We start from the raw sequence: 17544 nt of genomic DNA on the forward strand, positions 1-17544 counted from the left end.
GCTTATTGAGAACAGTGCTCTATACAGGGCTATAAAAAAACTATTTTGGAAGCCAAGATTTGGCGATTTACACAGCCCAAAGTATAGGTCACTCATGAACGCATGTCTCTTTGAGATCTTAAATTCAAAGACACTGCAACTGGTTAATGCAGCATGAAGAAAAGGGGATCAATGGCTAAACAAAAAAGGCAGCTTAAAGGGGAACTAAAGACTAAAATAGACTTTACTAAATATATTAAACAAAATATACATAAAATTACTGCACCAGAAGCCTAATAAAAAAATAATTTAGGCTTTCAAGGTTGGCTGCAGGGGGTCATCCAGTAGCGTTCCTAGAGGGGGCGGACCCTGGTGCGTGACACGCAGCCGGACCCGACCCCCTCCGTACGGCAGAATTTTAGTGGGGATTTCAGTGTTGTGTGGCGCGGCTGGGGGGTCCTGAGGGGGTGTGGGTCCTGGCCCGCTCGCACCCCCTGCTCCCCCGGTAGTTCCACCACTGGGGTCATCATCTTGTAACTTTTTTAAACAGCGTTGCAAGACCATGCACATGGTCAGTGGGGTCTGGGCTTCTGTTGGGAGGTTAAGCTTAGTGATCATCATAAATTAGCAAAACAGCACAAGCCAGACCTCACATGTGAGAGATTCACCTCGTTCCCGGTTTCCACCGAGAGTTTCCGGAGCTCGTTCGTACAGGTATACCGGACATTACTTCGAGTACATGCTGCAACGATCCCTGTGACAAGCATAAAATCAAGCAGCTAATTTGTGAGTAGATCCGACTAACCTACTTACCTGTCGGCAAAAACTGTAATACACTATATAGAATTTCTATCTTTATTTAGACATTGGGGATTCTATATCGAACAAGCACACCAGACTCAGGAACATTTTTAGCACAAGTCATAAAGTCATATAATTTCTGCAATAGAAGCCGATACAGCAAGACTGATTAATTAACAAAATATGCCGACTGCATGGATCTGTTTGAAAGCATGATTGTTTCCCTGCAGAGCAGCTAGGGACCGTTTTCTATCCACAGCAGTCAGAACAAGTAAAAAAAATGGAGAATTTCACTGCATACAGTCAGGTTTCTTATAAAAACGGTACACATTTTTTATTAAGTTAATTAAAGTATATTGGAGATAGATTTCTTTTTCATTAAAAAAAGTAAAAATGGGATTTTATTTTTTTGCTTTTACATACTCTTTAAGCGTATGTTCAGGGGCTCGGAAAATTACCAACTGGCGTTTTGCCAAGGGGTCTACTCTTTGTGGCCGTTCCTCCAGATGACCATTACAACCGAATAAAACCTTACATTCAAAGGGAACCAATGGCTCAGCAAAGAAGGAGCTAAAGCATGCATCCAGGGGAATAGGTCCCACTAAGTATATGAACCCGGTACTCCAAGACCATAAACATCATAATCATCATAGGAGCTGAGCCAAAGGGTTTATGCCTCATGGCCCTGCCTCCACATAACCATTACAACTGAATGTCTCTTTGAAACCTTAGATTCAAAGTCCGATAACCGATACAAATGGTCCTGTGCAAAAGAGTTTACAGTTTTAAAGTTGAAGGGATTTAGACACATGGTGCGGGAGTGGGCAAGACCTAAAATAAGTAACGTGGTATTGCATTTTGTAGCTAAACAGAATGAGGGTAGCCTTCTCTAAATAAGTGTGTTTTAAGAGATCTTTTAAAAGTTTGGGAGAAAGTCGGATAGACCATGGGAAAGAATTCCAGAGGAGGGGTGTAGTCCTTTCAAAGTTATGAATGAGAGTTGAGGAGCAGGTCAGTAGAGGAGCCTAGTAAGCAGTTGGATGAGTATCGAGAAATAAGTTTAGAAATGTTGCATGGGGCAAAGTTATGAACTGCTTTGTATGTCAGGGTCATAAGTTTGAGTTTTATTCTGAAAGTTAGTGGAAACCAGTGCAGGGTTTGGCAAAGAGGTATGGCAAGGAGTAGCGGTTGCTGAGGTGTATAAGCCTGGCACAAGTATTCATTATGGACTGAAGAGGTAACTGAGGGCTCTAGTGGGGTAGACCAATTAATAGAGAGTTACAGTAGTCTAGATGTGATAAGACAGAAAATAAAAAAATGTTGGTGGCTTCTTGGGTGATAAATGATTGGATATGTTTTTTAGGTGAAAGTGATGCTATAATAAGTGACTGGATATACAGATGAAGCCACTTGGATTTGTGAGTTAAATGCGTCATGACTCAGAGTTAATTGAAGAAACTGTGTTATCTAAAGTTATCTTAACTCATTTAATGCATTTAACCTTTTCATTAGCATACCAAAGCACCATTGTTCACAATGGTGAATGCTTTAATTAGATGGGATGTTATGTCACAGTTTTCTGTGTTAAATGAGATAAATGGGATATCTGTGTTTAGTTATTCTGTGTCAAACAGACAAACCAAAGTGGCTGCATCTGTAAGGAGTGATGGACATGGCTGAATCTAGGATAACCCCCATGACACAGTTTACTGGGATGTTACAGGTGTTAATTGGGGGAAAGAGAACCATTTCTGTGTTAGAGAGGTTTTATTTAAGGTAGTTTTGTGACATCCAAGTACAGATAGCAGGCAGGCAGGAAGAGACACTTGTTTGAGATTAGGAGAGGAAAGATAGATCTCAGTATCATCAGCATAGAGGTGGTATTGGAAACCATATGAGTTTATTAGTTTGCCGAGGGAGGAAGTATACAGAGAGAGTAATAAGGGGCCCAGGAACGAGACTTGAGGAATCCCAATGGAAAGAGGTAGTTGAGAAGATGATTCTCCATTGTAAGAGACACAGAGGGAACGATTAGTGAGGTAAGACGAGAACCAAGATAGGATAGTGTCACAAAGGCCAAGCGAATGGAGGGACTGAAGGAGGAGAGGATGAACCAAACTATCAAATGCAGCTGAGAGATCAAGCAGTATTAGGGAGTGAGAAGTGTTTTTTGGCTTTAGCTTTTAAAAGTTCTCTGTCAACAGAAAGATATGGGGTCCCAAAGAGGCACCAGTGAAGAGTCCGGTGAAAACAATGGTCTAAGAGACTAAAAGGGCTAATTTAGGTGAAGACATTTGCTGAAATTGACCAAAAGCAATCATGTTTTAGGCTTTTATTTATGGTGGGTTTTAGAGGGTCCCAAGTGTTATATGTGAAAACCAGGGCATTAATCTAGTAGCCAATAGCTGAAATTGAACAAAGTAATACTGCTGTTAATATGGAACACCCTCCTGCTGTTTCCCTTTTCAAGAAAGAGACTTGCAGGTAATCTGGTATTTTACCATATGTGAGGGACACAAAACAATGTTATGTAATCTGTCCAACTGCATATGTAACCCAGAAACTTTCAATTCTCTCTCTTTAATTGAATTTCATTTGTTCTTTTTTCCCTTAATTTTTGTTCTTTATTGTTTTGAAAATAATAAAGATTACCTTTAAAAAATAGGGCCAGAATAGAACAGAGAATAGAAAAAAAAAACCTTCCATGTCAAGTGCAGCTATGCCAATACATGGACCAACAGCAAACTACATCTCCCAGTTCCACAGACTGCACTTGACAACAATCATCATGGTGATTTTAATCATCCAGGAACCAGGAACACATTTACAATCTACTGCAGCTCATAATGTTAAGATACCATATTACCAAGCAAATAGTTTTTGTATGTTGGCTTATATAGGGTCAAGTGTGGTAAAATATTGCTGTTTTTTTGTTTGGTTCATAAGGGTATCCACCATGTTTATATTTCCTGGATACCCTCCAATACCAGCATGCAGCGACTGCATTCTTTGCTTACGTTATGTTGTACATGTAACTGGAAGTGACATACTCATCAAGTGCTGCTGCATTATATAAAACAATAATACAGTATCTATGGGAAAATGACCCTCAGAATTCCTTGCTGATCTCAATCTCAGTTACTCCAAGGGGATTGTCAAAATACAATTTATCAGCAAAAAAGCTACAGTAAAAAAAAAGAAACATCATTCTAAGCAACTATGCAATATACATTCATTATCAATTTTATATGGTTTAAAGTTATTTATATTTGTATTGCTATTGAAAGAAGAGTTTGTCTGTCCCTTTCTATTCTCTGCCCTGATGGCTCAGACTTTTGAACAATGAAAGACAACGCAGCTGATTAACAGACCTGTTTTTGCTGGGGAACTAAGACTTTTGCAACATTGTTTAAAAAGTAACAACCAGGAGTTTTTTCCCTTTCAATAGCAATTACATTTACAAAATTACTTTTAAAGCACTAAAATATTTTTCATAAATTCATATTGGAGTTGCTTAGAATTTTTTTTTTTAATTAGACAAAAAGTATTTTGTGGTTTGACATGTCCTTTAAGGCATGCTGCTTACTTACATTTTCTTTTTTTTTTGTGTTTCATTAATCAGTTAGGTTTTTGTTCAGCAGCTCTCCACAGGGGCGATCCGCCAATGAGGCAAACTGAGGCGCTTCAAGAAATCAATCCAAGCCACTCTTAAAAGCATTAACAGAATCAGCCATCACAACATCACCCGGCAGTGCATTCCACAACCTCACTGCCCTAACTGTAAAGAACCCCCTACATTGCTTCAAATGAGATTTTTTTTATTCTAGTCTGAAGGGGTGGCCTCTGGTACGGTGATCCACTTTATGGGTAAAAAGGTTCCCTGCTATTTGTCTATAATGTCCTCTAATGTAATTGTAATGTGTAACCATGTCCCCTTGCAAGCGCCTTTTTTCCAGAGAAAACAAGCCCAACCAATTTAAGTCTTCCCCTCTAACCAGTTTAGTTGCACATCTCTGCACTCTCTCCAGCTCATTTATATCCCTCTTAAGGACTGGAGTCCAAAACTGCACTGCATACTCCAGATGAGGCCTTACCAGGGACCTATAAAGAGGCATAATCATGTTTTCATCCTTTGAGTTAATGCCCTTTTTTATGCGAGACAGAACTTTATTTGCTTTAGTAGCCACTTTTAGAATGACACTGCCCAGAATAAGACAACTTGTTATCTACAAAAACCTCTAGATACTTCTCATTTAAGGAAACTCCCAACACACTGCATTTATATTATTTTTGCTAAAGTGCATAACCTTGCATTTATCAACATTGAACCTAATTTTCCAGTTTGCTGCCCAGTTTCTCAACTTCAAATCACTCTGCAAAGTGGCAGCATCCTGCATGGAACCAATAGTTCTGCACAATTTAGTATCATCTGCAAAAACAGAAACAGTAGTTTCAATGCCCACCTCCAGGTCATTAATAAACAAGATGAAAAGCAAGGGACCTAGTACAGAGCCCCACGGTACTCCACTAAAAATACTGGTGCAATTAGAAAATGTTCTATCACCACCACTATTTACCACCATTCTTTGTAGTCTATCTTTTAGCCAGTTCTCTACCCAGGTACAAATACTATGTTCCAGGCCAACATTCCTTAATTTAACCAGTAACCTTTTGTGTGGCACTGAGCTAAGCTCGCTTATTACCCTGGGATGAATACCATCTGGCCCCAGACCTTTGTTTATCTTAACATGCTCTAGTCTCTTTTGAATTTCCTCATGTGTGAACCATGCATCATTAGTTGTATTACTAGAATTGGGACTGTTAAGAAGGAAACCTTCATTAACTGGTTCCTCATTATGAGTTCAGAATCTGCACTTTTATTTTGTTTTCATCAACCAGCTGGCCCCGCTCTGGTATTAAAGGTCCCACCCCTTCCTGCTTCATTTTTTTACTATTAACATATTTAAAAAATAATTTTTTTTACTGCTTACTGCAATATCCTATCCATATCAATTTTAGCTAGCCGTATAGTTTCTTTGCATGATTTATTGGCCTCATTGTGCCTAGTAGGTTCCTGCACGAGCTGGAATAAAAAGTTGTCATTCAGCATATTTATAAACCTACTTGCTTTTTCTGTCTTGGCAAACCCATTGCCAATGTCTGGATAACTGAAGTCACCCATAGCAACAACTTGCCCAGCTGTGAAGCTGCTTGTATCTGCAAGAGTAGCTGGGCTTCATAATTGTCACTTATACACGACAATATCTAGTAAACTGCACAACTGTCCAACATCTCGCCTGCTTGTGTTAAATCTTTCCAGCAAAATCCAAGCTGAATTTTATTGAATTACAAATGATTTACAAATGCATGCAAGAAACCTGAAATAAATCCAACAATTAAAAGTTTGAAACTATGCTCTAAACAAGGGTCCCCAATCTTTTTTTAACCTGCAAACCACATTTAAATATAAAAAGAGTTGGGAAGCAAAAAAGTTTCAGGGGGTGCCAAACAAGGGTTGTTATTGGCTATTTGGTAGCATCTATGTGAACTGGCAGCCTACTAGAGGCCCTGTTTGGCAATGCCTCCAAGCCTGGAAGGTCACTGGGAGCAACATCCAAGGGTTTGGTGAGCAACTTGTTCAACTATGCAACTAGAATGTGCATCAAAGGGCAAATCAGTACTATTGAAACAAAATGGAAACAAACAGGAAATAAAGAACATTGCTATTGAAAGAGTAGCAAAGTATAATAAATGTAATCCCATTTTAAATATGTACCCCTCTGTATAATTTTGTTTTAGAAATGGAACACAATTCTATGCATTTAGGTACATAAAACCTTTGCAGATTTAATGCTTTGTTTTTTTAATCTATTCCAGGTTGATACTAACATAATAAGTTTCCATCAGGTCTAGGCTGTTAAACGAGGCCCCTGATTAGTTGCCATGAGTATCTAAATTCAATGCTAACTTTTATTACATCTTAGTTATGCAGTGGTGTATAAGTACAATGCTGATATAGTAACAGTACATAATATTTTTTTTGCGGAGACTTTATGGGGTGGTTCACTTTTAAGTTAACTTTAAGAATGTTAAACTGGTCAGTTCTAACCAACTTTTCATTTGGTCTTCATTGTTTATTTTTTATAGTTTATAAATTATTTGCATTCTAACTTTTCCATTTTTCAAATGGGGTTTACTAACCCCATCTAAAAACAAATGTTCAAGTCAAAGTCAAAGTAAACTTTATTGTCATCTCAGCAGTATACGAATACACAGTGAGACGAGACGACATTGCTCCAGCAAGTACAGATCACAAAAAGGCACATAGAATACACAATAAATATGTAAACATTTGAAATGAATGTTCTGTAAGGCTACAAATTTATTTTTATTGCTTCTTTGTATTACTCATCTTTCTATTCAGGCACTCTCCCATTTATATCACAGTCCGTTATTCAAATCAATGCATGATTGCTAGGGTAATTTTAACTCTAGCAACCAGACTGCTGAAACTGAAAACTGGAGAGCTACTGAATAAAAAAATCTAAATAACTGAAACACCACAGAAAATAAAAAATTAAAACCAATTGCAAATTGTTTCAGAATATAGTTATAGTAATAAGTCAAATCAACTGGACTTGCTGTATTTTTCCTTTAAAGAAGAAAAGGAAAAAGAAAATACAGCAAGTCCAGTTGATCTGACTTATTACTATAGATATACCGGGACCTGGATGAATGCAGGGTCGGACTGGGGGGTCCGGGGCCCACCGGGACTGGTGTCCAGGGCCCCCCTCTGGCCCCGCTACCTACTTGTTCGGCGAATCCCTGCTCGGCGCATCGCGCATGTGCAAACGGCGCGCATGCGGAAACGGCGCTCGGCGCGCATGCGCAAACGGCGCTACTATGCGCCGAATTTTTTTTTATTATTTTTAAAAAACAGTTTGGGAGAGGGGGACTGGCCCGGCGGGGCCCACTAGGGTCGGGGCCCACCGGGTATTTTCCCGGTATCCCGCCGGGCCAGTCCGACACTGGATGAATGGGAACATTTGCAGACATGTCTGAGAATATCATTCTTTGTATCATATTTAAAATTAACACAAAGTTGAACTACCCCTTTAAATATATCTGTAAGAGAATGATGTACTTTACAAGAGAGGGGATTTTTTTTTATATTCAGAAAGTTTATAAGGCGGAACAAAGATGCTTGTAATATATTGGACAGAATGGGTTAAAGAAACATGAGAGCATTAATCTGGTTCACCCTAGCCTTTGGGTGTTCCTTTAAAGGCTGTTTGTAAATAATTAGGCAGAAGAAGACATACTTTTTTTCTATTCACTGGCATCTTCCTTGGCTGCACCCTTTTGTGGATTTTCACACCCTGTTTGCTAGTCTCATAATTCTTAATATATCTATATTCAGAACTTCAAGATCTTCTTTGCTTTTTTATTCACTAGAGCAAAAGATTCTAAATATCAAAATACCTCCTATGCTGCCCTGTGATTGGAACTGTGTTACAGTCCCCATGCATACTAATACTTAGGGTTGAACTACACAGACAATTCACATGCGCTTCTGTCGGATCCGACGCTGGGTGACAAAGCACCCGCGTCAAATTGCAGCGTTTGTCCGATGCGACACGACTGTCGGATGCAGCATGCAGCATTTGCATCTGACAGTTATGTCACGTCGGACGAACGCTGTGACACCATCAGACTTTTGTATTACTTAATCTGTTTCCCGTCGACTTGACGTGGGTGTTTTGTTGCACACAGAAATCGTCTGCGTAGTTCGACCCTTAGGTAACAATGATAGGTCTTATTTCTGTTAGGCAAAGTAGGACATTGATGTGTTCCCTAGCAGGCAGCACCCTGGCAGAAAGCCAATGGCAAAGCAAAACTCTGTAAGGAAATGTAATATATATGTATATATATATATATATATATATATATATATATATATATATATAGTCTTTGTGTGTATGCACTCTTACCAGATTTTCAGTTACTTCGGGTGCGTTGGTCAATTTTAGTCATACAAAAAGATAGATGGACTCGCACACCATTTTCCAGTGAATAAAACTGTGTTATTTTATTCTTAGATGCATTTCCAACGTTTCGGCCCCCATTAGGGCCTTTATCAAGGATACAGTGCATGTGTTAGAGTGGTTACTTATATAACATTTAAAATTGGCGCCAAGTATGACGTCATAGGCATTGCTAAACATTACAAAACAGGTTTATATCATTGTACATACTTAAAGTGCAGTACCTATATTCCACCACATAATGCCAGTGCTACGCAAGTGCTTGGAGTACTCATAAACGTGTTACAAAAGTGTCCATTCGACTTATTAAAATGCTGCAAATCGGTCTTCTACAGCAATTGACACTGGAAACACTTGGGTAGAGCAAACAGGTAGTCTTTAGAATAATCATTCAGAACCAAATAAACATCAGTTGCACAAATATTAAGCAAAGGTTTTTATTCAAGTACTGTAACATATGGGGGCCTCATGAAATCAGTGTATTGTATTTAGATCATGTTAAAAGCAGCATCCATGAATTGTACATAGTCTTCAAATGCAGTGATCTGTTCCTCCAACATATGTGCCAACTTTGTCATCTTCAACCACACACCGAATCTGCAGCTTTTTGTTACCATACCAAACAGGGACAAGTTTTGCTATAGAAAAAAACAAAAAATAAGTTAAAACCGGGTAAACAAGGGGTAAAGCTCAGGTCACATGCTGCCCCCCAGATTTTTTAACAAATTAGTATTAACCATAACGTCTGCATATTGCCAGTGCATGGACTTCCAGTTCTTCAATTTAGTGAGAATTCAGTAGAATGTTTAAATACATGGCAGTCAGATTAAATACATCCATCATGAGCATCAGTTGTAAGATGGTGATGTTTTAATCATCATTGCAGCCTATGTAAAGATATTTTCTAGACTACTGCAAAATCATACTTACATGCTCCCCACAACAAGTTGGCTCTATAAAAATAAAAATGGTTAGGCTTTAGTCAGCTTTGGAGAGGAAGGACAGTAGAAGTAGAAATAAGCAGAAATGCTATGGCAGCAAGGATTAGTAATATATAAACTGTTAATTAGTACATGTCATGTAGGTTTCCCAGAAGTAGAAGAGGTTTGATGGAGCCTTAAGCCAAACACCAATCCCAAGTCTTACAAAGTTAAGAGTAAAATTCTAGTGGGAAAGGGAGAGGTAAACTTTTTAAGTCATGAACAACAGCCATTGCCTTGCTTAACAAACATTTTAGAAATTCTATACAATATTCATGACATTATTTCATGTATAGATTGTAAACACTGGGCCACCATACCTGCAGTTTATTTTAAGACATTAAAAGTAAGTCTAACAGTATTAGACTTCTGGAAAGTTCTAGTAATGCCAAGCAAAGAATAAAGGGGCAGTCAACCACAACGGAACCATGTTTGAAATACAGCCAAGTCCTCCCAGACTGAGAAGAAAAGAAGCTGCAAAACATTTTAATGTGCCACAGGAGGAATGCTGTCACACAGTACTACAGTTCCAGACCAGTATCTGTGGCAACTTGAGAAAGGGATTTATGGGCCCCGAAACATGTCGTGTCTCAGAGACTGGAATAAATAATTTTACGCAGTTAATGCTGCATTTTGAGTGCTCTTCTCTTACTCTCTATAACATTGATACTTTTGGATGAATGGTACATCTATGCAAGAGGATTGAGGCATTCACTCTATAACCGCTGCTGGGCTGAGCGCAGATTCTCCCTTATTCTATCAGTATCTGTGGCAAATTTGTCCATTCAGGAGATTAACGAAAACACAAATACAGGAACGCTACAATTCTCCCAAAAAGGAGAAATAATGTTTACATACTGGCCAAAAACCATAGTATTTTACTTTGCCTTTTGAAATTTACAGAATTAGTGATTGCCATATTTTACTTTTCTTAAGGCAACAATGAAATTAAGCCTTAAAGGAGAAGGAAAGGTTAAAACTAAGTAAGCCTTATAAAAAAGGTCCACCTAAATACACCAGTAAACCCTCAAAGTAATGTTGCTCTGAGTCCTCTGTCAAAAGAAACACAGCATTTCTTTCCTTCTATTGTGTACACATGGGCATCTGTATCAGGCTTCCTGCCTTCAGCTTAAACCTCCTTGCGTGAGCATGCTCAGTTTGCTCCTCTCCCACCCCTCCCTTCTCTGCTGTAATTTGAGCCCAGAGTTATAAATGAGCAGGGAGAGACTCAGGCAGGAAGTGATGTCACACCAAGCTAATATGGCAGCTGTTATCCTAAACAAACAGAGAGCTTCTAGAGCTTTTTACTCAGGTATGGTAAAACATTCTACAGAATAAATATAGCATTCTAGCTTGCACTATTGCAGCTAATCTATTGGCAATAAAATGCCTCCGTAGCTTTCCTTTTCCTTTAAAGGAATTGTTCAGTATCAATATAAAAACTGGGTAAATAGATAGGCTGTACAAAATAAAATGTTTCTAATATAGTTAGCCAAAAATGTAATGTATAAAGGCTGGACTGACTGGATATCTAACATAATAGTCAGAACACTCTTGGTTTACACTGATTGGTTACCAGGCAGTAAGCAATCAGTGACTTAAGGGGGGCAGGCCACATGAGTCATAACAGTTTGCTTTTAATCTAAGATGAATGCTGAGCATCAATTGCAAACTCACTGAACAGTTATGTCCCATGTCGTCGTTGACTAAAGCAGAAAGTAGTGTTCTGACTATTATGTTAGATTCTTTAAACATCACATTTCTGGCTAACTATTAGAAACATTTTTTTTTTCACATACCGTTTACCCAGTTTTTATACTGAACTGTTCCTTTAAGGAAAATACAATACCTCAAATATGGAAAAAGCTACTTATTTTTATACTGTGCTAAGCGTTCTTCACTTTCCTATGAAAGAACACAAATAAACTAAATATTCTGCACAATAGAATGATTTTTTTCTATTTAACAAACAGGCTGGTATAGTCAGTTAAGAAAATATGCATCACAAATCAGCCGAAAGATGGTGATTTAGATTATTCATCATATAACCAGCCTAAATATAGTACAGCCAAATTCAGTGTGTTTTACAGGGGACTTAACATGCCTAGGACATTAGTAACAAAGTTAACTATGGCTTTCATTGCAAATACCGCTTAAAAGGGGATCTAAACCTTAAAAACTGAATTGAAATAAACATTGAGTGGTCCTCTCAAATTTGCATTAATTTCCTATTTTAAGTGATTTCTGAGATATTTGAATAGTTTTACTGTTTTATATTAGGACATGTTTTAGCTGAACATATTATTGAAGGCCCAGAGTGCCAGTCACCATCTCTGACTTGAGCCTGCAATTAGCAGTGTAAAAACAAGTTATGGTTGTGCCGAATCCACTGCCTTGAGATTTGGCCAAATCCCAAACAATTTGCATATGCAAATAAGAACATAAGAGGCTAATTATCTTTTTTTTAACTCCCTTGTTTGTGTGAGTTACTTGATTTTTAGGATTCAGTTAGGCCAGGCACTTAATCCTTGACATAATCCGGCACCAAATCCTAGATCTGGTGCATCCCAAAAAAATAAATAAACTAAAAATAGAAAATTAAAAAATGGTAAAAGGCAAAAATGCTCAATGAAACATCCAGAGTCAGTTTAGCAATTAGTTTTGGGGTTGGTTGTGGTGGTAACACACCCACTTATTGGACAGTATTTAAAAACAAGAATCTTCCACACAGCTGTACAACCAGTGTCATTCACTGTTCACCTAATGCTTATGGCGTCTAATTTTATTACGTCTTAAGGTTGTTACACCTCCCACCTCCCTATGTGTGTAATCAAGGTAGTAGGTCAGTCTCATGCCCTTGACCGATGTGGTTACTTAGGTAGGACTTGGACTCCTGAATTTACACACTCGAATTTTAATCCCCCGATTCGAATGTGACATGTATCACACCTCGGCCATGGAAACAGTTCTAATTCGAATATTTGCCACCTAGAATCTGCCTAGTTCATTTACAATTTAATGGTAGAGGTCAGTTGAACCATTTGGATATGTTAATTGCCTTCCTGACATTCATGCTTTTTCAGAGGGAAAACTCAATTTGAATTCAAATTTTTGGGTCGGGACCATTCGATCGAATATTAGACTTTCAAATTTTTCTTAAATAACCTCCCATTCGAGTTGAGAGGGTATTCAAATTTATTAGAGTAAAAAAAATCACATAAACTCAAACTTTGATAAATCTGCCCATATACTGTATGTGCCTACCATGTGCATGTATCAACATGGTCAGCCTTAGAATATGAATTTAAGATGCGTAATATTAGTATTTCTACCAAATAGCAAGTATGGAAAAAACAGACATTTAGCTATTTAATTTTTGTGGAATCCAGTTGAAGTATCCCCTTCATAAATGTATCTCATAATCTGAATTGTGTGGATTTCATAAGCCTGAACTGATTCTGTGTCTAATAAACCATTCTCAGTTCTTTGTGTGAATATTTTTGGCATGTTAACAATATTCATTAGGACAATTACTGTTGTGTAATGAACATGCAATATGCATACTAAAATGTATTGCCTAATGTTGTGGTGCATTCATTTAGAGCACTATACTGAACTTTCACCACTAGAATAAATTAATTTTTAGAGCTTTAGGGTGGTGACACACGCTAAGATTTGGGGAGATTTCGTTGCCTAACGACAAATCGTCTCTTCTTCATGCATCTCCCCGGAAAACCTTCCCGCCGCTAGAATCTAAATCGGAGCACTCGGAGCGCTTCATTCTTCGAAAGTCACCCAAAGTTGCCTCATGAGAAAACTTCGGGCAACTTCGAAAAACTAAGCCCTCAGAGTGCCATCCCGCCTGGCGATTTACATTTTAGCCAATGGGAAGGCTTTTCAGGGAGATAAGTCGCTCGAAGAAGAAGTGATTTGTCGCTGGGTGACTAAATCTCCCCTAATCTTAGCGTGTCACCACCTTTAGAGAAATATAGGAAAACCGCAAATTTTATGAGATTCGTGGAAAAAATTGAAATTCAATTGTTGTCAATCAAATAGTAAATATCACAAAATGCAATGTTCAGGCTTTTTTGGTTCATCTCCCCCTTTGTAACTGTGATAGTGGCAAATTATTGCTAAAACTGTATTTTCCTATGCTGAACAAAGACTCACATAAGAAATTGAATGATACAGTTGAGATTTTTAAAAGGCTATACTTTTTTTTAAACTGGTGGCCATAAAATTCTAACTTCTGGTGGGTTATTATTACTATTTTAATAACATTTATAAAATGCTACCAATCCCTCAGTAAATTTTGCAGCAGTTACTATAATATCTTTGTTATTTTTTATGGGGGAATGTAATAAAGCATATGAAAGGAAAATTGCATATTATACATATATTTCATTAATTAATTTAATGACATAATCACTGATGATAGAAACTTGTGTGTTTAAAAAGACTCATGTAAACAGACAATATAGGTTAGTACATTATTCTGCTTTATAATCCATACCGATGTTGTAAGAAAAACTTACCGAGCGGATCCCTCAGCGCGCCTCCATCCTGCAGTTCTGACGTCACAGGCGTCGGGACACGAGCGCCCGCGGAAGCGTGCACGTCAGTGTGCATCCAGGCACAGGCTCGTTACGGCGCAGAGCGTGATGATGCTGGCATCTCGTTGCAGGCGTTCTGACACTGGAGAATTGGCGCCAAGACTAAAGGTATTTAAACTGATTTTTATATTGAATCTGTGCCTGGTTATCGTGGTTTGTGCAGAAACCCAACTATACAGACTTGTCTACCTCTGATTGATTCCTGTGTATGACCTTTTATGTTCTTGACTTCTGAAACTTCTCTGCCAGCCCAGACCTTAGCTTGCCCTTCGTTCCTGCTGATTTGCTGCCTGCCTGACCACGGATCCGGTTTGACTCTTCTCTAAATCCCTGGTACCTTGCTTCGGCTTAGCCTTACTGGCTTCTTTCCAATCACGGCTTCCCCCTGTATCATCCCCGAGTGGGTCCTGTGTTGTGTGAGCCGCTTGTGGGTCCTTATCATCCAGAAGAGGTCCATTGCTTCATAAATTATCCGGTAAGCCTGACAGGTGTTTTATGTGTAAGTCATGTCCTGTAACATAGGCCAGGCCCTGTCCCTCAATAGACCCATAAACATCCAACCTGTATTTTAACCCAAAGTTAAAGAGGCAAGAATAATACTTTCACTGCACATTGCGAGTGTTTTTTTAATATGTTCTCATCTGAGAAGAGAGCAGCCAGAACTGATCTTTATCTGGCATGTACATTTTATTGCATTCAGCAGGTACATGATTAATTGCTGTGAACTTTGAGTACAAAGGGAGGATAGGTGAAAAATAAAGAAGGGTTGGCCTTTCCAACCGTCATCTAGTGGCACAGAGACACAGGAGATAATAGGTGCTGCTCATGTGTTGGTGCTTTGTATACTCATACAGGCAGCTTTAGCTCTACAGATTTATGAGTATGTGCTTATGATTTTACCCAGATATCAGCCATTCCTGAAACACCTGAATATGATGGAAACCTATCTCTACACCTATGGTTTGCTATGGTTCTGTACCCACAGGCATTTGTTTACTATGTAGGCCAGATTTAGACATTACACTTCACAGAAAGCCAAACCGTTAAATTCTTGCTCCTTGTATTCTGCGTTCAAGACCTATTATTTCTACATTCAGGGTTGTTACTTTACTTATGGGAAGATAAACATGTGTTTACCTTGTGGGTCAGTTTTATGTGTCCCGTACATGTCATTCCGCCCTCTAGGTCTGTAATGTGTTTAAAGGGATCCTGTCATCGAAAAACATGTTTTTTTCAAAACGCATCAGTTAATAGTGCTACTCCAGAAGAATTCTGCACTGAAATCCATTTCTCAAAAGAGCAAACAGAGCAAACAGATTTTTTTATATTCAATTTTGAAATCTGACATGGGGCTAGATATTTTGTCAATTTCCCAGCTGCCCCTGGTCATGTGCAATTTTGAGAAATGGATTTCAGTGCAGAATTCTGCTGGAGACTCGCAGTAGCACTCACAATAAACCCACACCAGGCCAGTAAACAAAAAGTAGACTTTACTACAACAAACCTTATGTGTTCTGTGCTACGATACTCACAATCATAGCTTACAATTAAATGCCTTTTAGAGCAAAATGTGCAACTGACTCATTGATAAATACATTTCTGAAAATCCCATAGGAAAGTGTAGAAGAGTAGAAAGTGGGTGAATTGTTTTTTCACTAGCATATTATAAGTAGCAATGTACCCCATACTGTAAAGGAAAACTATTGAATCCTTGTCAATAAATGGCAAATCAACAAAATGGTTAATAAGGACACATTAGATTTGTGTGGTGCCAGTAAAAAATATGTTACTGTACTATAATGTAATAATAATAGTTAGTTAATGACTGTAATATTTTACATTAAGTACAGTTAAGCGAGAAAGGCAGCTCTTTATGCACATCATTTTTGCAGTTTTACCCCAATATATGTGTGAATGAGTACAAAACCATTGCGTGTTTACATGTGGGCTGCTTTGATTTTTTTTGCCCGGGCTGCTTTTTACTCCCAGTCCGGCCTTAACCGGTTTGTTGGTGCACGTGTGAGCGCACTGCTGTACTACTACTACTGCCTGCGCGTAAGGTAAGGGCTCTGTGCTCGACTTGTCCATGATCACTCTCTGTAGGGGGGGGTCATTAAATCATGTGGTGTGACTGTCACTGGCTTCCTTCTGTCTCATCTGTGCTTTTATTGTTCAATGTTCTCATATATAATGGAGCCCCCTCAGGACTCTACTCTTACGTGCCCTGCTAGTGACGAGTTACAGTTGCTCAGTGACAGCTCATTGTATGGTGAAGGGCAGAACCACAGTGCGGTTACTAGAGGAAATGTATTGCATTATATGAAGAATTCAAATGGATTGCATTATATAGTGAATAAAGTACCCCCTCCTGTAAAGTATAAGGATTTTATAAGTTACCAAGGAGTTTCATGACCATATAAAAACAGGAGGCCGAAGGCCCAGTGTTTTTATACAGGTCATGGAACTCTGATGTAACTTCTAATATCCTCATATTTTGCAACTGGGGGTATTTTATTTATTATAATACACAAGTTTCAGTGAGTCATGTGACAGAAATGACATCACTACTCACCGTTTATAACTGATGACATCAGAACTCACCGTTTATAAGGATATCATTTACAAGATATTCATGGCTTTTGTGTATTACTGTGTATATGTATAATGTGTCATTCAGGGGCTTTAACCCTAAAATAGGGCATGTTTAATTGTAGGAAACTTGTATTTGCTTCTGTTCAGGACCAATAGAGGATGGAATGCATTGATCATACTGACCCCTGTGTGTGTGGGGAGTTGCTATTGAACAAATGTTTTAAACAATTGTGTACTGCTTATCACTGAAAATTCCATTTTGATGGGCTGATGCACTCCCCCTTTCCATTACCTGTTACAGGTCGTCCATAACCCACAAATATTATTGCAGCCTATTTCTGTACATTAAACTAAAACATTTCTCATTGGATAGAAGGAAAATCAAATTGTATGATTAGATCTAACTTGCACTAAAACAATTTGCTGATGTATGAATATATATGCATCTTTTTTTTGCAAATAAGCCCCATGTAACTGAATGGGTATGGATATAGTCGTAATACACAAAAGCCATGAATATCCTGTAAATTATAT

The 17544-nt window shown here is 38.4% G+C and overlaps 1 non-coding gene across 1 annotated transcript; it reads right to left on the reverse strand.

Moving 5' to 3' along the window:
* Positions 1-11779: 11779 nt before the first annotated feature.
* LOC121399578 lies at positions 11780-11857 on the reverse strand. The gene has a single exon (XR_005965150.1). It is a non-coding gene; the product is annotated as a small nucleolar RNA SNORD51 (small nucleolar RNA).
* Between the last annotated feature and the right edge of the window lie 5687 nt (positions 11858-17544).

This window comes from Xenopus laevis, chromosome 1S (genome assembly GCF_017654675.1).
Source record: "Xenopus laevis strain J_2021 chromosome 1S, Xenopus_laevis_v10.1, whole genome shotgun sequence".
Lineage (NCBI taxonomy): Eukaryota > Metazoa > Chordata > Amphibia > Anura > Pipidae > Xenopus > Xenopus laevis.